The 26,179-nt window shown below is 37.3% G+C and overlaps 1 protein-coding gene across 4 annotated transcripts in view; it reads left to right on the forward strand.

Moving 5' to 3' along the window:
• The first annotated feature begins 331 nt into the window (after window positions 1-331).
• The window catches only part of LOC110827175 (uncharacterized), a 378,872-nt gene continuing 353,024 nt past the window's right edge, over window positions 332-26,179 (forward strand). For 2 of the 4 annotated variants that reach the window (XR_015537873.1, XM_087358820.1), the window contains exon 1: window positions 332-509. The gene's annotated coding sequence lies outside the window, so the exon portion shown is untranslated. The other 2 variants (XR_015537876.1, XR_015537875.1) reach the window with 2 other exon arrangements.

The following is a 26,179-nucleotide window of genomic DNA, read 5'->3' on the forward strand; positions in this document are numbered from 1 at the left end:
TTCTTATTGCACTTTTTATTCCAGTCAACTTCTAAACCAGTTCATGAACTTAATCTTGTCTACATCATTTAATTTTATCATATCCCTTATGTTGTCAATACATTCATCACAGAATATTTTAGTCGGATACCAGTAAACTGTCATTTCAGATTTGTTTTGTGACTTGTTATAAGTGGTATAGAAGCCTGCAAACCCTAATCCTTTTGATTCTTAAAATTGTCAGTTCAGTAACAAATAAAAATAAAATAAAAAGTAAATGTATCCCACTGCACACTATGTATGTGCTGGAGTGTAGGTGTGGCTCTTACTCATTCTTAACCTCTGCACTAGATGGGGGTGAGTGGTCAGTCAGCTCTGTTTGTGCTTTATCCTATAGCAAGGACCCCAGTACCCATTGGACAGGAGGCTGGGTGGACCCTAGTTGGTGCAAAACAGCAAAGAAGTGGTTCTGCATGGTGCTTGAGAATTTGCCAAATCTTTGGACCTTTTTACAGAGAAGGACAATGAAGGTAAGTTAACTATTCAGTTAATGTAGCATTTATTTTGATGTTTATACTACTATAAATTTTATGGTATTTCCCATAACTTTCAAACTACCACAATTATAGTGCATGTTGCATACTGGTTTAGTTTTGTGGTTATGGTTCGTCTTGGTTGAACTGTTTCCCTCCCCCTGAACGAATAGGAGGTGAATCGTGGTTACGGTAGAACTTGTCCGAGAGAATTTCGATGAAGTATCCCGAAATCACAGTTCCAGGCTATTGGGTCACTTCTGGTTAAGAAACCAGTTTAAAAAAACTGTGCGTACAGAAGGAAAACTAGAAATTGCGGTTATGTTAGAACAAATCATTCAGACGCATTGCACAAGACACCGTCAGCAGAAAAAGCGACGAAGTTGCTGAAACGTCATGTTCTGCAACCACGTGACCCGGCTAGCTACAGGTTTTCGCAGTAGGTTCTTGAAGGTAAAGTGTGTTGTCAGTTGACTTTCTGTTGAAACCTTATTTGCAAGGACATGTTACGTCTTCCCAAAATAATCGGTACGTGAGTTCTGTTGTGTGTGCGCTTGTACAGAGACCGTTTTCAGCACATCATGTAGTAGACGTAAGTTGCTTTTGTTGTTTTATGAAGCGATATTTGATTAGTATCGGGAATATGTCGCGCTTGACGTTGAGTCATGTGTTGTATTTGAACGTACACAATTTTTTGTGTTTTCGTAGAGCAATCATGTTTTATGTTACACTGTGTAAGCCTCCTGCAACCGGAAAGCCCTCTGCTGGAGACGATTAAACAAATGTTTTTACTTCCGGGAGTTCGTGAGTTACAGTTGCGTTTAACTTTATTAGTGAACGAAAGCCAGGTATACCGAAGTAAAGGGGCAGTGTTAAGTGATTACATTTTCATTCTTCAACAAATATCCGGTAAGTTACATGGGACATGTGTAAAGATATATATTTTATGTTTTGATCCAGTTTTCTTTGTTAAACTCTAGTTTGATAAAAGAAGCTGATTAGTTATTATTGTGAATATTTGTATAAATTTATGGTTTCTGGCTTATCAGTATTGTGTGGTGGAGGAGGAGGTTATTGTTAATTAATAAAACAACAGTTTTAGAATTTTAACTTGAAAACTGTCTTAACACAGCCACAAGAGGCCTGTGTATGTTTCTGATATGCCTCATTGTACTAGCCTCATGTTGTCAAATGATGTTGTTTGTCTTGATACTGAAAGTCTAAAGTTATATTAAGTGGGGAGTGATGATGCTATTTCATTTTTAAAAGATGCATTTCCTGTGAAATTTCCTGGTATTAAAATTATTTCAACTACTGAAACTGAGATAAAAAGCTATGATGAAGTAGTAAGTAAAGTTTTGAAAGCTTCTGGTTTAATTAGTCACCTGTTAGCCCATATCTGTAATCACTGATGACACAGGCATTTTCCTTGACTGTCTTAAAATCTTAGTAGTAAAACCACTGTACATAAAATGTTACAAAATTTATTATGACAACTATAGACCATTTTCATTAACTGCTTTCTCCGATGTACTTGAGAAGGTTATTTACAATAGGTTAACAAATAATTCACCACAATATAAGTATTGGTTATAATGGAAATCATATAGAAGACTCAGTAGATACAAAATTTCTTGGTTTACAAACTGATAAATACATAAAATGGAAAAATTGTACTGATCAAATGGTTCCATAGTTAAGTGGAGCATGTTATGCAGAGAAATCTATGTTTAATGTAAGCAACATTGACACTCTCAAATTAATTCATTTTGCCTATTTTCATTTTACAATGAAGTATGGAATAGTTTTTTTGGGGTATCTTATGTAACAGCAAAAGATATTCACTTTAAAAAGGAAAATTATTAGAATAATGGGTGGTGTCAAACCCAGAAATTAATGTAGAAGTCTGTTTAGGAGATCAGAGATATAACCTCTTCCAAGTGAATACATATTCTCATTAATAAACTTCACTGTGAATAACCAAAAATATTTTCAGATAAATTCCACTTTTACACAGTCTTAACACAAGGAATAAGTGTCAGCTTCTTAGACCAATTGCCAATTTCTCACGCTTTCAGAAAAGTGAATTCTTTACTTGCATCAAAATTTTCAACAGTTGCACCATCTAGTCTCACAAGTCTTTTGCATTAAAAAGGTACTTAAGTACGTACCCATTTTGTTCTGTTGATGAATTTCTAATGTTTGAAAATTACTCTTATTGTTTTTCAAGGTTTTCTTAACCTTTGTGTAGTATAATTTATTTGCTGTATATGTGAGGATTTATTTCAAATGCTTTATTGATTCTCTGTGTAAAGTTTTTAATACTTTGAATTGCACTTGTATATATGCATTATCTTTTTTATGACTCATTCTACGTCCTTTTTTTGTCTGACTGGCGTACGGATTTCAAGGAATGTAATAATGTATATGTGTTGCATTGTAAAGTTGTTCTGATTGTTTAGACCAGTGGTATTAAACCTGGGGTACCCGTACCCCCGGGGGTACGTGAAATTTAAACAATATATATATTATTTTATGATAAACACTGAATAATCAGGACCAGATTTAGTGTTAGCCACAGGAGAACCGGACGTAAGGACATTCGATTTGGGAGCGCCATTTTCTCTCTCTCTCCTTTATGCGATTCTTATCTGGGTGGCTAGTTTCACTTTATTCCACATAGTGCTTTGAAACCTGACTGAACACTATTGGGCGGGATTTAAACATATAATTTTGCTTTGTTAAAATACCTTTGTTTCTTTATTAATTTTTATGATAGGCAATAATATATTTGTTATTTAATAGCTTGATTCTCCCTTTTCTCATTTAAAACTTATTATTTAATACATTATTTTGGATGTAATTTATTTAATTTATTTTAGATGTAGGTTATTTACTATGTATAACTTGAATTATAAACCAACAACTTTGGAGGTACAAAGTTGAAGAGAAATTATAGAATTTAATATGAAGACGTGAGGATAAGTCTAAGTATTACTAATTCTGAACCAGAGGATTAATAGCTTCTCTGACAATAAAGATGGAGCGAAAATATTTTTGGACATAGCACCTTTATGGATGCAATAACCTTTTGTAGAAGAACATGTGCGTATTGAGGATAAGCTGCATTATCACTCATTGCTGAAGAACCATTTTTAGCTGAATTAAAACCAAAAGAACGACAAAGCAAGACTGTGCTTTTAAAAGTTTGAGAAGGAAATTATAAAATTTGGAATATTTTATTATGATTTTTCGTTGGTTGTATTCTATTAAGGGCTTGAATTTTCCTTGGTCTATACGTGCATCTCTTCCATTTTCGTACCATGCAGTGCTGTTAATAAACACATTCGGACGTGTTTGCTCTATGCTAGCAAGGAAATTGTGGTTGCTATTGGTAGTGAAAAACTGCCTGCACGCTGTAGGCTCATCTAAGAAAGTGCCAATAATTTTTATCCAACTAAAGCTTTGAGATGACAGTAAAGCATTTGTCACTCACCACGTAAGTTGATATCGTCAATGTAAAGGGTTTATCTTTCCTTCTGTTTTATACATTCATCTATATGTGACACTACTCCTGATGGTTTACTGGAGAAATTTATCACAGGCACACACGATTCGTGTCACGTTCAAGACTTGAAATATTGTACCCAAAGATATATTCGAAGCGTGTAAAATATCCTGTCTCTTCCATTTTCCACTTGTAAATTCCGTACTCGTAAATAGGCCTACGAGTTCGTTTTTGTAAACCAAACAGTCCTATAATTTTCAACTGTGTCAACTTACACACCGGAACATACGCGACGAACTAATTTGTATTACTTCAATTCCTGCATCATCTATAATTTAAGGTTTCAGCTACCACGGAATTAATTTTGTTGTTGACTTTTGTCGCTAATGAGAATTTCATACTGTACTGTACTATTGAACTTTTCCTGTGGCACATTTTACGTTGTCGTAAGAAAGAATAGATTCGAGGTAACGATCAAGCTGTGTGTGTGTCACCTGCTTTAACAACCAATAACTACGTTTTGTGTTTCGTATGATTTTCAGTGTAAAGAGCGATTCATTTCTTTATACGACATTGGTCTTTGTAATTATGAAGAGTTGTGTTTTCTTTGCGGTACGGACTAAATTCTTAAATATTATTTAGACGACTTCGTCTTCAACACGTTTCTCCGGTTGTTTATCCGACGATATTTTCTCAAATGTTTAGGTGACGTAGAATGATTAGTAGCGTAATGAATTGGAAATGCCGAGGAAGGAACGATTTGAAGTAAGGTACTGACTGATCCGGAATTTGCTCGTAGGGACTGAGGTATTCCAGGAAACCGACAGTCGGGGATAATAGGTCTTCGCATCGAGATTCGAAATCGACTCGACGTTTGGTGATAATTTTCAGGAAACAGAAAAACGACTTTCGGAATGCTCTTTAAGCCACATTCGTTGATTTGTTTTAAATTAACACATTTATTATGACACAATTTATACATAAACTTCAGGCAAAGAAATGCTATTTTGCCCATATTACCTGTAGTAATTTACGAGTTACGAAGCAGCAATCGGGTTGTGAGTTTGGCTTACCCTGCTTTTCTGTAATTCGTGAAACATGTTTGAGATTGGCAGAGAAAGGCGGTTATAAAGTTTAGACACCTAACAGGAAATTGGCGAGAACTGAAGCAGTTTTTACTTGAAAGCGAGGATGATATGTATTTCAGCTGTTATGTGAAAATTGATAAAAGCGTTTTTCCTTGGTTTGCTGTTCTTTCTGTCTGTCTGTCCGTCTGTCTATCCTACTTAAGATTCAGGTGACGCCTGCCCCAGCCTTTCAGTTCCACTGCTTTATTTATTATGGTGGCGCACTGCCGTGTTAGTAGGAGCAGTTGAAGTCGTGTTCGAGAAATGTGCGTGATTCGAATATATATTGGATCGACCTTTTTTCTTGTATAAGGAAGAGGTGTGAGGGGGGTAGTCTAAAATAGGAGTTACGTTAACTGAGGCAGGCAGTACAGTTAGAACTCATTTATTAAAACTGTGCAACACGGATGAATGTAACGGAGTTGGCAGTTCATGATGTGGAAATAGCATCTTTTTTTAACGAATTGATGCTCTGCTTTGAAATGTATGAACGTCTGCTAATCAAGGGCGAAGCGTTCTTGTAAAAGGTGTTAGCCCGGCTAACACTTTTATAAGTGTAAAATAGAAGTCTTTTGTCGTGTCGTGGTCCAGTAGTACTGCATGCACTGGAACGTAACAGACCGTTCTCCACGAGCGTAAGCCTCAGGTACGTAGTTGGCAAACACCGCCTGGGTGGACGCAACTGGCTAACGATGCAGGTTCTGCTGTGTTCCAATATATGGAATTTTACTGAACCACGAAAGTAAGACAAAAGTGTTATCCGGGCTTACTCAGTTATCACGGTTGACATAAATGCTGCACCCCTGATGCGAATTAAATGTAGTTTAGGTCAATTTGTTATCTGTTCACACCAGATGATTTGTGTCTGAATTGAAAGGCACTTATCACGAGGGTTGTGGAATTTTATATCATATATTTTATATAATCTGTTTGGCTCAATGGTAGATGTAATAAATTTCAGAACAGCTTTGGTCCTCGGACATCACCAGCTTATTCCCGAAAGTCGAAGTAAGTTAATTGTGATGCATTTTCGTCACGTACCGGTTCAGCACCAACACAGACATTCACTTTCCAAACTGAGGCTTGTAGTAAGCTGTTCAAAGTTTCGCCCTTCATCTAAGAGCTGCGATGAAGTTATAAGATAATAAATAAATAAATGGAAGGAGGAGGTGATATTAGATTTTGTTTTATTTTTATCAGCTGCTTACAAAATTCCCCTGACTTTCTCGTACTTTATCGTTGTTGGAAAAGTGGACAGAAACATCACTGGTTTGTTATTATTCCATTCACAATTTCACAGGATATTTACTTCTATGTAACTGGGACAAACCTTGCCCCTGAGGTACATAGTGGAGCAGCTGTTTCTGAAATACATTTTTGTTAGTATTTGTTAAATGCGTTAAACAGATTTTGTGTGAGGAATTATATATTTTACATGAGCGTCTTTCGAATGATGTATGATGTTCCTAGAATGGCGGTTTTCTGAAATTCCCTAATGTCGTGTTCGACCGGGATATTGGCCAAATATTTTTTGAGTGACTTGGAGACAGTTCCAGTTGCTCCTATAATTATTGGAATTACTTTATTATCATCTCCTTAAATATTCACCACTTTATAGGGTATGTACTTCCATGTACCTGAGACAGACCTTGTCCCTAAGGTACACAGTGCAGCAGCTATTTCCGGAATACCTAACTGTTTTAACACGTGCTACATGTATTATATAATTTTATTGTTAGATGTGACTATATGTTTTACGACAGCGTCTTTCGGATGATGTATGAGGATCCCAAAATGTCAGTTTTCTGCAGTTCCCTGATTTCATGTTCGCCCGGAATGTTGGCCAAATATTTTTTGAGTGACTTGGAGACAGTTCCAATTGTTATTATTATTATTATTATTCAGGAGGTGGTTTATTGTTAGAAATGGCGCATTAATATTCAGCACCTAGTTTAATTTCGCCTGCTGCATGAACTGATTTATCGGCCGGACTGATAATTTTCCACTGCTCTCGTCTCATCCTCTGTTCCAGGGTGGCTAGAGGCTGAATATAATAGAACTCTATTTCTTTCTCTCCTGCACACAGTGATAAAACGTGTGAAAATATACCCACCGCCTCTTCTGTCGACATTTTATAACCATTGCTATTTATTAAAACTGAAAGATAAATGAATGAGATCCATGATTCATTATTTAATATGTATTTCACTCTTTATCTGTCCGAAGAACTCCTGCACGTCTTCCGTCTTGTTTAAAAATGGTGTTTGTGTAAATTGTCGTCGTAATGGATGTGTTGGAGGGTGGCAACCCCCACAGATGGGGGTGGGTGGATGGGAACCTGTTGGGTTCGTTTGATTTAAAGCACTGAATCATTACATTTTGTTAATATCACCGACAGGGGATAAATGTGCGTGGAAGAATTTAAATGCGACAGCAGAAGTGCTTATAATCAGAGGGACTTCGTATGTGATATTTCAGGTTCTCACGGCGTCAGGTATGAAGTCTTCTGAGTTGTTGCGCCGTGCAGTGTGATAGAAATTTACCAAAGTTTCAGAGGTACCTGCTGTCTCTATCATCAGTGCGATCATTGTCTTATGTTTCTTATATTATTACAGTGTCGCTTAATGTAGCTAATTCTGAAATGTGTGAAATTGATTTGGCTCGTACACATTACATTTAATTTCTCTCTCTCTCTCTCTCTCTCTCTCTTTTTCTTTTTGTGATTCTTACCCTCGTTCAGAATTATTATTATTAAGTGTTCTGTCTTACGACAGGTCCATTGCTCTGCCCAAACAGAGCTCTCCAGTTGTCCCTATTCTCGGCTTCTCGCTTTAATTCCTGGAACGTCATCTTCTGTTCAGAATTATACCATTTATTTTATTGAAGTTTAAGATTGCTTTATGCTATCAGACGACCAATTTTGGTATTTGTTTCAGAATCTGTATGACTGTTGTTATTCCTACGACACCCAGCGGTGTTTCCCGCTGAATCTGTCATGGCTGCTGTCCAATCCCCGCTCCTCTTTCAACTCACTTCGAAGCAAAACTGTCTATTTTTGTATCTTTACCATGAAGTTGTTTGTCTTTTTTATAATATACCATATCCGATCAGTTCCAATTCCCACCTGAGGTGCGATTTTCAATTGTTCGTCCTGAAAATATTTTCTCATAGGATACCTGGAGCACAGAAAACTAGTTATTTTCACTTGAAAAAATTATATCGGAAATGAAACGCTAACATTCGTTCTTTGTATGAGGTTGAAGGTTTGTCGTGTGTGCTGTAACGTTGCGTTTCGGAGTAGCCTATGGTCTTCGAGAAGGAGGAGGTGCGGTCCTTGCAAATTCTGAAACACTAACTTCATCGTTAATTATCCTGATTGAGTTTTTTTATGTATTTTTTCAGATCCTCCAGGCAAATACCGAGTTATTAGCCTAAATTAAATTAGGCCACGGCCGCTCCCTTTCGTGTCCTTTTCAGTCATTATTCTCAATAATCGGATGGTTTCGTATGAGCTGCTGTCAGTTAAATAGACTTCACATAAAACAAATGAAATCTTGTTGAAGCAGATAGACCATTAGCCGTTTGGCTCCGCTAACATGTGGAAATCTCAGAGAGGGTATTCTTGAGGAATCAAAACTGGCCCAACAAGCCTATGAAGAAGGATGGGCATAGAGTAGGTTGGCCCGAAGCCAGGATTTTGGAAATTTAAAGGAGCACTGAGTGTAGGAAATACGAGAAATCGGCCAATAATCCGATCAGCCAACCTAGTATGGAAATTTCTCCAATATGGATTTCCCTTACCAGCAAGGAGGTTAGCAACTCGTAGGAGAAGTCTTTATGACCTGATTGTTCCTTCAAGGGTATTTTCATAATTTTTGTTTGAGGGTTCAGTTGTTGGTCTATAGATGGTGCTATATGTTAACAGGCTTTGTACGGCATTTCAATTTTTGAATTTCTTCAACATCATCGTTTTTGGGTTTGATGTATTCTCTGTCTTAATTTTATGTCTTCTAATGCATTTCTGTAATTTCTTTTGCAGTTTTAATTGTTTTTTCTCCCTTGACTATATCTGATCTCTGGTGCTTATGTAGATGTTATGCTGACTTCGGTTGTCCAGCGGCTGAGGTTAGCTCTTTATAACTGAACTGAGTAGCTGCTTATGCCCTGTTCACCTGAGGACGGAAGCAGATCCAGTTTCAGAAACGCTGTGTTCTTCTGATTACCAGACGATGGACGTAGTCCATGAATTTAGTAATCCCTAATGAAATGTTATTCGAATTATCAGCTATAAACTCATGTTTTGAGTAAAGGGGTGAAACTATGAATGCTTCTCAGTACATTTCCAGAAAGAGTTGGTTCACTACATTTTGGCCGCGCTGAGTAAATATTAGCTGTATCGTAGTGTGACTTGGGCCCGCTCGTGAGGCACAAAAGATCTAAAGAAATTTGAAGAGAAAAGGAACATGACAGTTGTTGCCTGGGAGGAGAATGAGTTTGGTCAAGGAAGAAATGAAGAAAAGCGAAGAGAAGAAGAAATGTTCTGAGAACTGAATTTATGTCCCGATTTCCCGAAAAGACGGTTGCTGGAAGAGTTTGCTGAAGAAGGGACATCATGTCCACAAATTTGTGAACAATGTCAAAGAAGAGTGAAGATTGGAATTCCTGAGGAATGTTCCACCAAATATGCCAGCACTAAAATCAACAAATATAACTCAAATACATCTTTCTGTAGTCGTGTATGTTGTAGTTTATTGTATTCGCACCAATGTAGAACTCAATTTTATTGTTTGCAGCAAGAGTAACGAAGGTTAATGGATATTAAAAAACGGTTATTATTAGGGTATTATTCCTTGACTGTGATTTAGAAAACTTTCAACACTAAAGTAAAATTAGAGGTGAATTTATGTTTTTAATTTTGTATGAAAATTGGAAAGTTTAAATTATTTAAAATGATATAGAATTAGTCGCAATAACAAATAATAACAACCAAATGAAAAAAAAATCATAAACCCCTACAAAGGATTTCTAACTTTTTTGGGATTTATGGATAACTTTCGAGATTCGGTTCTTTTGGATCGGATTGTTATTGAAACAAGGTCTGGGAGATGCGTTTTTTCTGGACCAGATGAAGGGAACAAGGAAAGTTCTTCCCCCGCCCCTGTTGTATTCATAAGCATGCAATAATGTTGATAAGCGCATACCTCATGTGTTAATCGAATATGCAGAGATTTTTTTATAAGTTTGTTTCCATTTACGTTGGGGGAGGGGAAAGGAGTGTGGATATTTTCCTTATTTACACACCTTACCCTATGCAGTGATAACAGTTTCTAGTATTTTTTCACTTGGGCGCTACGAATATCAATGCAATTCAGACATTCCTGACGTTCTCACACTTAAGAGTGGTAAAAAAAATTATGTATTTAAAATTAAAAACTGAAGTCCGTTTTAATTTGTTTAATTTAGTCGTTGCTGTAGTTGTCAGACAGAATTTCCATTTGCGTTGACAGTACTCGGTTTTGTTTCGTGGAATAGATCCGGTGTATCCACATACGAATATTATCCCAAATACAGTTTGTTTAATGCTTAGCACGTGGGGTGTTGATGAACCAGCAGATTTGTACGACAGTTGGAGGTTCCATTATTAAAACAAAAGTCAGGACATGAAAGTATGTGCATGAATTTTGAAACAACGTGAAGTGAGGTGTTAAGTGTGATATTGTTTATGTGAAATGGTTAGCAGCCTGTTTTGTTTTGTTGCTGGAAGGGTTGTCAAAAGTAGAGTGGAGTGCAGGGAGAACTGAACAATGACGTATGTCACGTGAGAGGTCTTAACGTTACTGCGCTTACATGAATAAGGGCCGTAGAAACAATGCGGAGATACACGAATATATTCTGCTGGCTAAATATTTCGACCCTTAGGCAATCGTGAGGTTGTAATACATGTAGAAAAGCTACTGTTTTTTGGTACATGCATGTGCGTGACGACCTTGTATGAATATGTGACATTTATTAATATTTTTGTAGACGTATTAAATTTATTAAAATGTGATTTGTTATAAGTAATAGTGAACTTATTACATATATTTAACAATTAAAATGATAAGACGATACACTTTAATGTAGTATTATTTTTAATCAGGTATCGATTCCCGGCGGTGCCCGAATTTATAACTTGTGTTGGGCAAGGCCGTGGTCTAGGCAACACGGAGTTTTCCTCCGTGGCATCCCAACAATTACTCCATTCACACACAGAAGAAGGCAATGGCAAACCACTTCTGGATCATCTGCCAAGAACGTATATGAACAGGTCCCAGTCCGAGAAAAGGATGGAAGGATCCTGTTCATATGGACCTGTCGTCAGACAGAACACTAAATAAATAATAAAATTGTGTGGTTACAACTGTCCTCCGTATTAGAGAACGTAGAACTTATTCAAACGTATTGTTGATAGGCTTAAAAGACGTAACTTTATGTAGCCACTTTGTTAAAGGATAGTACGTGCTGTGGGCCCTTACTGATATGATACACTGTGTGGAACAAAAAGGAAAGTTTGTCGTTCTTTTTACCTAAGCGAGCAGTAATGCGTCTTTGTTATGTTTCGGGGTTACGTGATTCGAATTTCACCTGCTTTCTGTTATGTATTGTTTTTGTGGGTTGTCTGCATGTTTATAATCTCGGGATACGATACAACCGCTTCGTGTTCATCTCTGTCTGACTGGCTAATTATCATAAATGGGGCGCTAGTCTCTGGTAGCAGAACCCAACTTTTCAACACCGCTCCCCATTGGACACGATTCTGAGCCAGTTCTGTCCAAATCCCATTCCCACAACCTTTTCCTGCAAAATCTATCTCAGCGTTATCTTATTTGTTGTCTGCTTCCAAGTCATTTGGTAATTCCACCGTAACCTCCTAGATTTCATAGTCAGGTAACCTGCATAAATCACCAAATTCGTCTGTATGTATTATCTTAAATAATTGGGCTTACTAGATGAGTTTGCAAGTTCTCACGATGGCAAGTATGAAAATTACAGTCTTTTAGTCGTTTCGCCATGTACTCCAATAGAAGTTTGTCGACGTGTCAGAGGTGCCTAGTTCCTCCATCATCAGGGCGATAGATGTCTCATTGCCCTGACAATTCTTTCTATGGGTGTCATTCGATTGTCAGAATAGATAAACATTTGTAAACATCATTAATATACGTAAATTTGTAATGGTGCTGTGGCTTTCTTGGAGGTAGAAAACGCTTTTTAAATAAGTTATTATTCCTTTTAATTTTGTTATTTAAAGGACTGAAGTAAATGTTTTCAGCCAACTGAATTCTGACAGGAAGATGGACCCTTATTCCCTTTTTCCATAGACTTCATAGAGTTTGAAATGTGTTATGTGGGTAGGTTTATTTCAAAGTTAAATTCAGTTTGTATGGCGGGTTGCAGACAGTTACTGAACTGCATTGCAGGGAAGGGTTAAAGCAATCCCTTGCTGTATGTTACCATTAACATGTTCTGTTGACTTCGTTTATAAATGCTTACTCAAGGGATGTAACCCCCCTCCCCATAAACCGGGCTATTTATAATGTTTATTTAATACATTGAATATGTGGACATTGTCAGTGACTTACAACTGCAGTAAATGCGTCTTGGCTTGAGGTGTGGTGATTGGCCAATCCGCTCAGAGTCTGTTTGATCGTTTGTAAGTTTGTTGGCTGGCGTAAGTAGTGTCAGTCTGTATGATCGAATTGTCAATTTGAAACCAACTGTCGCTGTTAACATTTGGAGAAAAGTATAATGAGAAATTTAATGGTGAATTATTTTTACCAGATATTATTAGGGGCTCACAAATAATGGAGGATATGTGGACGAGGCATGTAGCACGTGATGGAGAGATGATAACTGCATAAACAATTTTGTCGGAAACTATGAAGGGAAGAGGCAGTTTGAATAGGCTAAGTAGGCGTAGTTGGGTTGAAAATACTGAGACTAATCTCAAAGAAATGAGGTAGAAATGCGTGGATAGGATTAATCTGGCTCAGGATAGGGACAAGAAATGGGTTCCCCTCAGCATGGTATTACATGGTGGGGAATTCCTTGACTAGCTGGGCAACTATAAACTTCTGAAGAATCAGTTTTAGTGGTGACAAAACTGAATGCTCGGAAGTTACTATGGTTTCTGACAACGAAGACAGACTGAAGGCGCCCGAAATAAGTTTTATAACTTTCGCTTGTTAAGAAAAGGAAAAGCTAAGGAGAAGACACTTTACAGTAGTTTCGCATTTATAATGTAGTAGGAAGTAGGAGAGAACATAAATATTTGGCTGCATCACGCAAGGGGTGGGGGGTGGGGGGTTGTGCAGACTGCTAAAGAATGAATTTTACATTTTCTACCTGTGAGTGGAAGAAATATAGTAGGCTACAACGTGCAGTATGCTTTTTAATTATAGAGGGACCGCAGCGACTGAACGATCTAACTGAGAAACAAGAACGAATAATCAACAAAACCCCGGTTTATTTAATTATTCCAGCAGTACGTAAACGTGTGATAAAATCTGCCTATGGGCGTGCGGGAAAATTACATTTCATTTATTTTATACAGAACGTTGAAGCACGAAGTTTGTATAAAGTTCTATAAAAGTGGCATGATGGGAAAACTGATCTGATATATCTCTCCCTCTCTCTCTCGATATATATATATATATATACACACACACTGAATGTTCTGGAAGCTGGTTTCGTTAAATTGATTTTAAAAATATTTTTTGAATTGGAAGAGAGAAGGAAAACGTGACGCCCACCTGTAGTCTCCACTTCGATTTTGCTCGAGCCATACAGACCGTATTTAAATTCAAACTATTGAGTCGCATTAACTTAGATTATTTTCTAAGAATTGAGATTAGTAAAGTGGATATGGACTGTTCCTTGCATTGAAGACCTGAAATTTTATTTATGCATTCCCTTGTTCGAGATCACGATATTTAAATAGATTACTTACAACTGACGCTCATTTAAGAATATTATTAAGGTTTGATTACATTACTGCGACCCGTGCATCTGTCGTGTTTCAGCTGACAAATCCCTTCACATATTTTGACAGAATTTAGTCTTGAAATTTACCAGACGAATTTTTTTCTAATTATTGTCGGTTCGTTGTATATATATATATATATATATATATATATATATTCTTACATTGAATTGTATATTTTTAATATGTGAGCGTGAAACTTGATATTTCTCACTTCAAGGGGATAACCCAGATTTAGGGTGTACGTTACAGGCGTCTGATACCTGACAGGAGAAAGTAACAGGATGATGGAGAAAGCGTCATAATGAGGAGCTTCGTACTTTGTACTCTTTATCTAATGTTACTAGAGTGGCAGATAAGATGGGTGTGACATGTAGCACGTATGGGGAAAGTGTGTAATACGTTGTTATTCTGAAAAGTAAAGGGAAGATAAACTTCCTCATTCGTTATTTAGGTCGTTCGTACGTTCGCAGTAATTTGTCGCTTTCAATTTATGAGAGTTGAACAACTAAAATTTACGCTACCCCTGTTTAACACTGGTAGTTTTCAGAATTCTCACCGTTGCCCCATTGTCATGTCGTCAGGGAAACACGAGATGATGTTTAGTTTTTGTCATTTTAATTACCAGTTCTCGTTATGTTTTGAAGATGCTTCGTAACATTCTCATCATCTCTTTTATCTAAACGTTATGCTAATTAAGTATAATTTTCTATTGTTCTACTTTCATTGAGCCTTAATTTTTGTTAATATTCCTTGTCAAAAATTGTCTGCATTTCGTATTCTCTTCCCCTCTTTCTTTTGCCTTTAAATTTAATTTGAACTTTTCCAGGCCAGCGACCAAAGGAAATAAAGCGACGAACAGTAGTTACGTGGCTTCACGCTAGAGCGCAGCCCCTACTATATTGCGACGTGGTAATCTTCAATCACGTGACTCCTTGACGAATAATTGATTGCTTCCATATTCTACAGAAGTCTTCAAAGGAAGAGAATAACGCTAGAAATGGTTTATTGTGACAGTCATCATGTCTTCCAGAAACTATTGCTTTGCGTCGAGAAAGTTACTTTGTTGCAGATGCACAAAGGAGATGGAAAATCTATAAGTTTTGCAATGTAATATTGAAACGTAAATTCGCATTGCCTTTCTTGCGTGCGCCGAAATATAGATGCGAATTTGGGCAACCAGATTGATAAAATAGCACGCTGACACTAACTTTTTTTTTCCATTTGGCACTTTAAAGCTTACACTACATATGTCGCCTGTTTTAAAAATCTGTAACTCTACATTTTGCCCGCAGACCGTATTAGTGGATTTCGTATGGCTCCTAGAATAAAGAGCGGTTAAGTTACCTTCTAGCATTAATCAACTGATTTTTGTAATGGAGAATTGTGTTTTCTTCGCGATTGGGGCTGAATTTTTAAGTGTTTAGGTGAACTCCCCCGTTTAATGTAGTGTTTCTCAGTACTTCCCCCCCCCCCCCGGTTATCCTTCTCCTAATTATTCTTTCTTATTCTGCACAGTAAAATGCCTTACCTTTAAAAAACTGTCTTTACCAGAAGGACAAGTGGGCACTGCTTGGGAACTTTCATAACTGAAATCTCTCGCCTTCCTGTTTGCTCTGGAGGAACACAATCCATAATTTTTTCTTTGTCATGAAAGCAGTTTAAAGTCCTGGGTTTTTAAGTCGAGATTTTTCAGTTTCTGGGATCCCGGACTGTTCTTTCCAGAGTTCATGGTGTTCCAAAAACGTCGGTGAGTTTGTCTAAGGACGTTTTTCTAACCCTTTTTTATTTCAAAGATACGACATAATGATTTAGTAGGACACTTATTACACCAAAAATCAACTGAACAAAACGACTAATTCACGTGATGAAACAGTAATTTGTTTTTCGCTATGCATGCTACATGCCTCGCACTTCTGTATCTATTTGATTTGCATATCCTAATAATAATTGGTGGAAATTACTAATTCTAAACTCTTAATTAGGCTATGTTTTTCACACTTTTCCTTTTACTTACCCTCTCTTCACACTTCATTCTCGAACGAAAAGTGAAATATTCCAATTTTGTATTTAATTTTTAGCAAACATAATCACGTACTTCAGAAGACGGTGTTAAAGTTGCTCGCATTAATTAATATTATTTTGTTCTGAATCTTGACGAGTTGTATTCCCAGACATTTTTGATTTATAGTAGTGCTTCAGTAGTAACGATGGAGTTTCCTTGAAATCTTTGATCAAACTCCTTGTCTTCTTCAAAGAAGAGGTTTCCTATTGTACGGACTTTCTGAATCTTGAAGCCGGCTTGACGCAGCCGGTGTTGAAAACGGAACGCAAATCGTAAAAGGAATTGAGGCAAGGGGGAAGGGGGGGGGGAAGTGCGGAAAAGTCGTTTAAATTAAAACGTCGGTGCTAATTAGTACCGTTAATTAAAAAGCTATTCAAGGTACGTTGCATCCATAGTGCGTGCGTGCGTGGTGTCGAGAGAATGAAAGGAACAAATCAGAAGTAATGAAAATTGGTGTAGGAATGTCTGATTAGACTGCCTAATCGGTAACAAATACGAGGGTGTTTCAAAAAGTAACAGAAAATTAAATATTTTGAGATATATAATTTAATTAGAGATACAAATGATATTTCATTTTTCTACATAATCACCCTCGTTTTCAATAAACTTCTCACACCGTTACACCAACTTCTTTATTCCATCAGAAAAAAATGTTTTTGGTTGTGCCTTCAGCCAGGAATGCACCGCTCCTTTGACCTCGTCATCATTCCCAAATCAACGCGTCCTTCAGGGGTCCAAACACATGATAATCAGAGGTAGCAAGGTCAGGGCTGTAAGATCTGAAATCTCAGTCTCCGAATGGTGTGAGGGCGTGCGTTATCATCACAGATTGATGTTCGCCCATTTTTAAACTCATCTACCGACTCGTACACTCTTCTCTCGCCAATGCAGCATTCTTATATGAATTTCACGAGGTTTCACACCCTCCGACCACAAAAATCTGATGATTGCTCGCTGCTCCTCTACGGTGCAAACAGCTAAGGGCACCGCCATTTTGTATCTGCATCCCTTTCAATTAGCACGCCACGCCGTTTATTGGGCGGTATCAAAACCTTCTCTAAGAATGTATCTTCCCTGTGCGGGAGTTTGAAATGCCTGGGGTATTCGTTTCGTGAAATATTGTCAATTTGCTGTTACTTTTTGAAACGCCCTCGTAGATATCATTCGATCTTCCTTCTGTATATGAGACCTTCATTTGAGAAAGTTTTGTTCTGCAATGCTGATCTTATATATATAAAACAATTTTGTACAGTCCTGTCTTTCCCCCTGTCTATGACCCGGTTGCTGTAAGATTATAAACAGGTCTTATAGTGCAAAATCCATCTCAGTTTCATTTAATACCCAGAAGCGTCGCCACTGTGTGAAGAAAATTGGGGAGACGAGTATATACTCACAATATTATTAGCAATCTGCCTTTTTGTTTGGCTGCAGTTTATGTTAAGAAAGAGCGGTTGGTTTCAAGTGTGTTGCAAGATTGCTTCTTATTCGGGAGGTCCCGGGCCCATCTTCATTCGGAGACCGCTGTCGTGACTGAAGCTTTTCGTGGTTCTCCTCAGTCCCTGCAGGTAAATACTGGGATAGTCCCTTGGATTAGGCCACCACCGCTTTCTTCCTTTTTTTAATTCGTTAATAATCCCGTCGTACGACTTTATTTATTATGAAATAATGACAGCGTCGTTAAATAACAACACAAATAAGTACTTAAATCTAAGCAGCTGCAGTCTGGTGCCCTGATTGGAGCGAGGGTTAACACCCACTTTTAACATTCTGCAACTGTAAAGCAGTTGAGAACTGAAGAAATAGGATACGTTCCCTGTTTAATTTATAAATTCACGAAATTTACCTTTAGAAATTTAAGTTTATTTATTGTGTGACCCGTAATTACTTGTTTTGCTGTTTATTCTTCTTATTGTTGTTGTAGTAGTCAACCACTAGTGTGATGTTTTATATGGAAAGCCAGAAATAGACCTATTGCAGAGAAATCCATTACGATCTCAATTTCGACCACTAGAAAAATAACTCTTAACCAGAGTTACAGAAAGTGTTTTATGGTTAATATGTAGGTAAATTACATACATTTATAAGAGGAGAGTGATGATGTACGTGAAGTATAGAAATCGTTTAAGGCTTGAAATATTTAAAAAGTAACTTTTTTAAATAACTGTAATGCTGTGTATATAACTGCAGGGAACAGACTCCGTTTAAGGATGTGACAGTTTTTCAGTATCTAAAGAAATTTCTGACGTGTTATGGAAGGCCAGGGTGCATTATTGATCAGAGAAGCCCGCCACTGATTTCCGTCTTTATCCGCACAGTCCTAACCCACAATTTCACAGCCTGTTAATTTAAGGTCCGCTTTAATATTATCCTCTCATCTGTGCATGCGTTTCTTAAGCGGTCTTATCACTTCCTGTAACCGAGGTCCGAATATTCTCATCAGCATCCTGCTCTCGGACACCCTCCATCTGTGTTCCACACTCATGTATAAACTATTTTAACCGTCTCAATTTAATTATATTGTGTTTTTTGTGAGTTCTAAATGTAATGGCACACCAGAATCCGATGCGCCGTGAAGAATTCCTTGCAGACCACTGTTTTTACCGTTTTCAGCTGACGAATACCTCTGCCATTTCGGACGTTTCTTCTAAAGGTAGCTTAAAAATTTATCTGCCTGTCTCTTCGAGGAAGAGGAATGATTATGTGTATAGGAAAACAGTTCAGTCTGTGAGTTAATATTTTATAAATTAATTAGTTAATCGGTTTCCACGAACAGCCTATGAAGATTAAGTTTGAAGGCTGCTATTACCAGTTTCTCAGAGACTAAGTATCGGAATCTAAAGACAAAGAACTTTGCCTTTACGTATATGCTGCATATTTGTATGGATAATATACATCTTCATTTGAAGTTTTTCCTGGAAACATTGAAACCCTGCAAGGGTCAAATATGACTGTGAAATTTCAGTTTACATTTTAATTTCCGTGCACTCAAAAAAGTTTTATTCACTCAAGCTGTAGTTATATAGAACTTCCATCACGATTTATAACTTCTAAACTAGACACTTATAAAGTCTGATTGTGGCATCCACGTCACACGTAATGAATGACTGGCCTATACTGCCTTAACTCTGTCGTCAGAGCCTAATTGTCAAGACGAGGTGTATCGCGCCAAGGCAAGTTCGGCATGGGAGAAGGGTTGGAGATTTTTGAGACTGAACAGTTTAATCAAGAATAGAGTGTAGTAATAATAATTATCACCGACTTCATATTGTTCGACATTTTCTCAAAAGTTCTGCACAGAATATACTGGAGGGTTGTTTCCAATTCAGTTCCCTATCTCTAATGAACTGAAGGGCTGAACGCTTGGAAAACAATAAAGTTGTTGCATTCTGTACTTTCTTACAGCTTCCATTTGATCCGCGACAATGTATTTAGTTATACAAAGAGAAGAATGGTGTAAGAAAGGTTTTGCTAGTTGCTACAAGAATTAAGTTTTTATTAAAGTACTTCAAAGTCACGCTCGTTAACTTTTAATAACAAGTAAATGAAAGGCAAATGTTCAAAACTGCACTTTTGATTTTTTTGTTGTAGAAAGTATGGGAGGTTCTTTTCATACAACTGAAGAGCAGACTTTTTATTCAACCCTCCGACAAACATCAACAAATTAAATATAATTAGCAGCAGGCTTGATACTTCTGAAGTTTTCTAATATTTCATTCTCCATGATAAAAGTATCTGGTTCTTATCCTATGCCAAATTATCTGTTCAAATCTGGGACCCCGTATAGCCGTCAGAAGGTATTATTTTACAATAACCTTTATGTCGGTTTCAATGATGTTAATAATGTGAGCGACTGTTAGTCAGAATACCATAAGTACATAGATAAAGGAGTAAAAGACATGATAATATTAAAAAGATGTTTGGGAGATTATGTGAGAGTGTGGTTCGTAATTGTGTTAAGTTGCAGATTTATGTGAAAATGGTTCAGATATAATAGAATCCCTGTAAATTCTTAACCAGACGAGCGACAATTAGCTCCTTAAGGATGCCTCCTCTCTATGGAGTTGGAATAATAATAACGTAAAAACTGTTCTTCGCAACAGTGCCGAACGTAATTTGCAATATGCGTTATTATTTATTTCTGTGGGGTGTGTAGTAAGGTTAAAAATAATAGTTAACACGAGAAACACTAATGTGCACTTAATATGGTAATATGTATTAAAAAATTGAATTGGCAGTGATCTCAACTTGTTTGCAAAAAAAAAAAAAATATGCTCTACGGTCCAGAAGTTTCAGTGGATAGTCTTTAATTCCCCGGTATCGATTTATGAATTCTTTCTTTTCTGTATTCCCTTAATAAGAAGCAAGAGGCCTATTAGGTTTGCAGAGAAGTTTTTTAATTAGACCCAGCCTCGGGTGACAAGAGATCTAGTGTACGGGGAGGAGGGGGTTCCACCTATGGTGTGATTTTCTTATTGTATTAAAGCAGAATTTCCCTTGAAATGTAACTGCATTATCGTTAATTAAATGTCGGGTAATCAGGAAACAGTTATGTTTTATGCGATTACTGCAGTCGTTGTCTTATCTTGCAGAAAACAACAGAAAGCGTAGGAAAACGACCCTTCTGTCTCTTCATATTCGACAAGAAACGTCGTTAGTTTTGTGTTGCTGAATGAACGTTTCGGGGGAAAATCTTAGAAAGCGCAGATTTCTGAAATTGAATTTCACAGAGTTCAACTGAGCTGTAACTTTCCTTCTGAAGTTTTCTCTTCGTGACTATTGCATTTCGTTCTTCATGAACTTGCATAGTACATAAAAGTAGAAGTGCATAGTTTACTTTAATATTACAAAATGGTGAAGCATGTTGATGTCATCCAGAGAAATATTAACTTTCTAACCCTTTTTAAGCCGGAATTAATCTAATTAATGTTTACAAAGATCAATTAATCAATGGTGTTTAGGGAAACAATCGATGTTTTTTTCTAAAAGTCATGTGAGACCCATAAATACAATTATACAACAGGCGAGATGCAAATTTATTTTTTGCAAAAGTTGTACATATAGTTATCACTATGATTTAAAGGTTTAAATCAGTCGAGCAGAATTCTTACTGAGAAGCTGTTACAGTTCAGATAGTTAAGAAAGTTTTGCCTTTTATAGAACCAAAGTTCACAAGGGAGCACTACATGAACTCTAATCCCTTCAGGTCCACCGACTAAAATTGTATGCCAATTTTTCGTCGCCCGTCTGCGTTTCAGATGTCCCACAAGTCTCATATTCCTCGTATTGACTTTTAACACTCTATTCAAATGGTAAGTCAAGACCAAACACGTGTGAAATATAGGGAATTTGAGACCGTATAACTATGATGCAGCGTTAACAAACATATGATTCTAACAGGAGTAATTTTAATGTGAATCAAATTTTCTATCTCCCTCTAATGTAATTTAGCTAAATTTTAATCTCCATAATGTTGAGTCGGCTCCAAAATATAATTTTAATTATTAGAACGTGATGAAATAGAACATGGAGGTTTGGAAAGTTTCTTATAGTAATAATTTAGTTTATTGCACCAAAGAACTGGCATCCATTCAGAACAAGTTAGGCTATTTTATTTCCATTTCATCAAGGTCTCATAATGAAATATCCGCAGTCCCAGCATGTAAATCACGATCTGCCTTAATTGCTAAGCTCAGTGATGCTGAGTTAATTTCTTCCAGTATTTTCAAGTGTCTCCTCGTGGCTTGAGGATCTTGCCCCCTCTCTAATTAATTAAAGAGGCACATTGTGTGCAGTTGGTATTAGAAGGGAAGCCACTTGTACGCTCGACTTTCCAATTGCCCCAGTTAACGAATTTAAATGAGATTCAACCATCCGTGTTATCTTTGCCCTTCTCTTTCCAGTTTATTAATATTCAGTTCTTTATTTAATTTTTCTCATATTTTCCACTTTCTCACCAAATGCGGCAGATACATTTTAATGATTTTATAACTTATTCTCATGGTCAGTGGTTACAACCCCTGAGATTCGTAACATGATTAGATTTTTCGCATTATTCTGTTCAGAGAAATTTATAGTTATCTCTTAAGAACAATGTAATGAATTCTTTATAAATTACATTGAATTCTTCCGGCAGCCTTGACCTTATATTCATCCACGTGAGCTTATTCGTCCCACGATGAACAAATGTCAGATTATATTGCATTTAACACAGCAGTATTCACTGTATTACTAACAAGAACCAGAAGTACTTGCCTGAATATTTTCTGTTCACTGAAACGTTCTCCTTGTGCGTTGTTTCTTTTTAGTCTTCATCTCAACTCTTTAAAAACTGTGTTCAGACGGAGGAAGTAACCAGTTCATTCACACTCTGATAACATTACAGTGCTTGCAGAACACCCGGGCCCACTGACGTTGTTCCAGCGCCACGTCAAAAGGAAGGCCACAGTTGGGCTCTGATATTGGCTCAATCGGAGTTGTGGAATTAAAAATATGTCGCTCCTTTTTTGTTTTATTTTTAAAAAAGTACGGCTAGGTTCAATGTTAGAACAAGTTTTTTGCCTCGTTTTTCAATTTTTTCAGTAGCGTTCTGCTTTATCATTTCCGTCATTTTATTTCGTTCCGGTACATCAAACGATAAATGGTTCCGTGGGGCAACCGTATTACCGTGGAGTTAATTACAGCAGTATGGAAGGGAAGGAGCCGAGATGCTTGGAATAAAGGCACTCAGAAATATATTACGTTACGTAATACCTGCCATGTGACTGCTTCTGAAACTACATTCTGAATTATTACTGTGTGTGTATTTCAGATATCGATTTTTTTAAGTTTTCTTATTTGAATTCAGTATGCCTTCTTACCAATTAACGATTCATAATCTGTAACAGTTTTTTTTTCTGACAGTGGTATTATCCTTCCATCTTACATTTTCAGTTTCTCCATTCTTGCATATTTAGGTGTCCCCCGTCTGCCGTTCCATATCCCAGGTTTTCGTTGATTCTGAACTAGCACTTAATTTTAAAAGAGAAATGTAGATTGTGTTAGAGAAGTAACATATATAAGATTTGAGGTTTTCACAGCGGTGTGTCTGAAGATTTCTATCTTCTGGGTTATTGAGCTGTGTAGTCTGGTCGATGTTTACCAACGTTTCAGAGGTCATACTGCCTCCGTCATCAGGGCGATGAGTATGAAGATTTCTGTCTTCTGGGTTGTTGCGCCGTGTAGTCTGGTCGATGTTAATCAACGTTTCAGAGGTCATACTGCCTCCATCATCAGGGCGATGAGTATGAAGATTTCTGTCTTCTGGGTTGTTGCGCTGTGTAGTCTGGACGATGTTAACCACCGTTTCAGAGGTCCTTGCTGCCTTTATTATCGATTATTATAGCACTGATGACGGAGGCAGTATGACCTCTGAAACGTTGGTTAACATCGACTAGACTACACAGCGCAACAACCCAGAAGACAGAAATCTTCATACCCTGATGACGGAGGCAGTATGACCTCTGAAACGTTGGTTAACATCGACCAGACTACACGGCGCAACAACCCAGAAGACAGAAATCTTCATACCCTGATGACGGAGGCAGTATGACCTCTGAAACGTTGGTTAACATCGACCAGACTACATAACGCAACAACCCAGAAGACAGAAATCTTCATACTCATCGCCCTGATGATGGAGCCAGTATGACCTCTGAAACGTTGGTTAACATCGACCAGACTACATAACGCAACAACCCAGAAGACAGAAATCTTCATACTCATCGCCCTGATGACGGAGGCAGTATGACCTCTGAAACGTTGGTTAACATCGACCAGACTACATAACGCAACAACCCAGAAGACAGAAATCTTCATACTCATCGCCCTGATGACGGAGGCAGTATGACCTCTGAAACGTTGGTTAACATCGACCAGACTACATAACGCAACAACCCAGAAGACAGAAATCTTCATACTCATCGCCCTGATGACGGAGGCAGTATGACCTCTGAAACGTTGGTTAACATCGACCAGACTACATAACGCAACAACCCAGAAGACAGAAATCTTCATACTCATCGCCCTGATGACGGAGGCAGTATGACCTCTGAAACGTTGGTAAACATCTACCAGACTACATAGCGCAACAACCCAGAAGACAGAAATCTTCATACTCATCGCCCTGATGACGGAGGCAGTATGACCTCTGAAACGTTGGTTAACATCGACCAGACTACACGGCGCAACAACCCAGAAGACAGAAATCTTCAGAAGTAACGTAATTGATTTTCTTGAGTGAACAAGTACAAGACTTGTTACTTGTATCTTGGGAAAGTAAATACATTTATTTCTACATTAACGATATCGTTTCAACTGCCGTGCTTCTGTAATCTAGACCGTCGAGTTAGAAACTTTGTATGATATATTGTGGTTGCCTTTTTTGCGACAGTACACTGAAGAACCAGGATATTTCTTCCTTCGGGATTCCGAACCGGAATCCTTCCCAATTACAGTTTGGAAAGCGTTATCAATATATTATGGCGATGGATGAAGCATTTTAATTTATTGGAAAAATCTTTTTTTTTTTTCGTTAGCCTTTAATTATTCACGTCATAGACTATTGCGGCATTACGTAAATATTAATTAAAATGTTGAAGGAAAAAAAGCACTGGTTTCTAAAGATTTTAATTACGGACTGCACATACACGTGTTATGTTTTCCAAGGGGTATACAAGTCGCCCGAATTGCAGGTTGGAGAGTCTTTTCTAAGGGGTTCTGACGACGATACATTACAATTACTATTATTCTATTTCTTGACTTTGTTCATCGTCTCAAAAGAACACAACGTTTCGAAATTAGATCTGTTTGAGACATCAGATAAAAAGGATGGGGAATAGTTGATCAGTTGGGTCCGTCAGAGAAAGCTAACCGAAATTGCTGGACCAATGGAGTGAGTACACGTTTTGCAGTTATTTGAACAGCACGCAACCTTGTTCCTGCTTTAAAATGTGTTCCTACCATCTTTTGCTTGTTGTACCAATTGATATCCCCCCCCGTGACAATATTCGCATGCTTGCTTTGGTAAACGACATTGCTTCAGTCTTTCTGGATATGAGAGCCATCGATTTCTGTGTTGTCGAGTCTTGTCATTTGACTTACAGGTCTGCATTTTTTCTAAATATTTACAATTCTATTGCATATTGTTTGGCAAAAGTAAAAGTGAATGCTGTTCCATCTGAAACGAGTAGTTTAACGTAACAGAGTGCCATCTTGTCACTGATCGTAACTCCAGTGCCAACTTTATGTTATTTTACGTTATTTCTACTGCCTTTCTTGTTTTCCTATTCTTCTTATTTCAGTTTAAAGGAAGAAAGTAATATCTGGCGTTGGGCCACTTATCCAAAGCTGTAGTATAGACTTCTTGCTGGCGTGGATAAGTCAAGTTATGGTCGCCCTGGAGAATTGTGAAACAAAACACTGTGGGCTGTCGCATTTGTTGTGTGAAGTACGTGAGCTGGCAAGCTCTGTATTTTTCTGACATTATATATACTCTGAGGGACGTTCGTATTGTTGGAAGAGATCAATGGCGCAATTAAGGGAAACAAAACACAGCTGAGTACAGATTCGTGACTTCAGATGTTCTTTGAACAGAGTAACGGAGAGAGATGTTGTGCTTAGAATAACTGAATAGATGAGCCATTAAAGCAAAAATACTTGACCAGAAATACGACGTTTTAAGTTTATTTAATTATTCACTTCATGGAACAGTCTAGTATTGTTATATTTTAGTCAACACTCCCGAAGTAAAGCAACGTTGTGAATAACAATAGACATTAAGAATTCTATCAGAATAATAGACTATTTCGTACACAATACATCTCTTCTATTGTCTTGCAAAACATAGACATTTATTTTAATTTTTGATTAATAACTCATATTGTGTGTATTTTCAGCAGTTTATTGAGATTT

Source organism: Zootermopsis nevadensis, unplaced genomic scaffold (assembly GCF_977971745.1).
Source record: "Zootermopsis nevadensis isolate Lab colony 2312 unplaced genomic scaffold, Znev_1.0 Znev_ptg000003l, whole genome shotgun sequence".
Classification (NCBI taxonomy): domain Eukaryota; kingdom Metazoa; phylum Arthropoda; class Insecta; order Blattodea; family Termopsidae; genus Zootermopsis; species Zootermopsis nevadensis.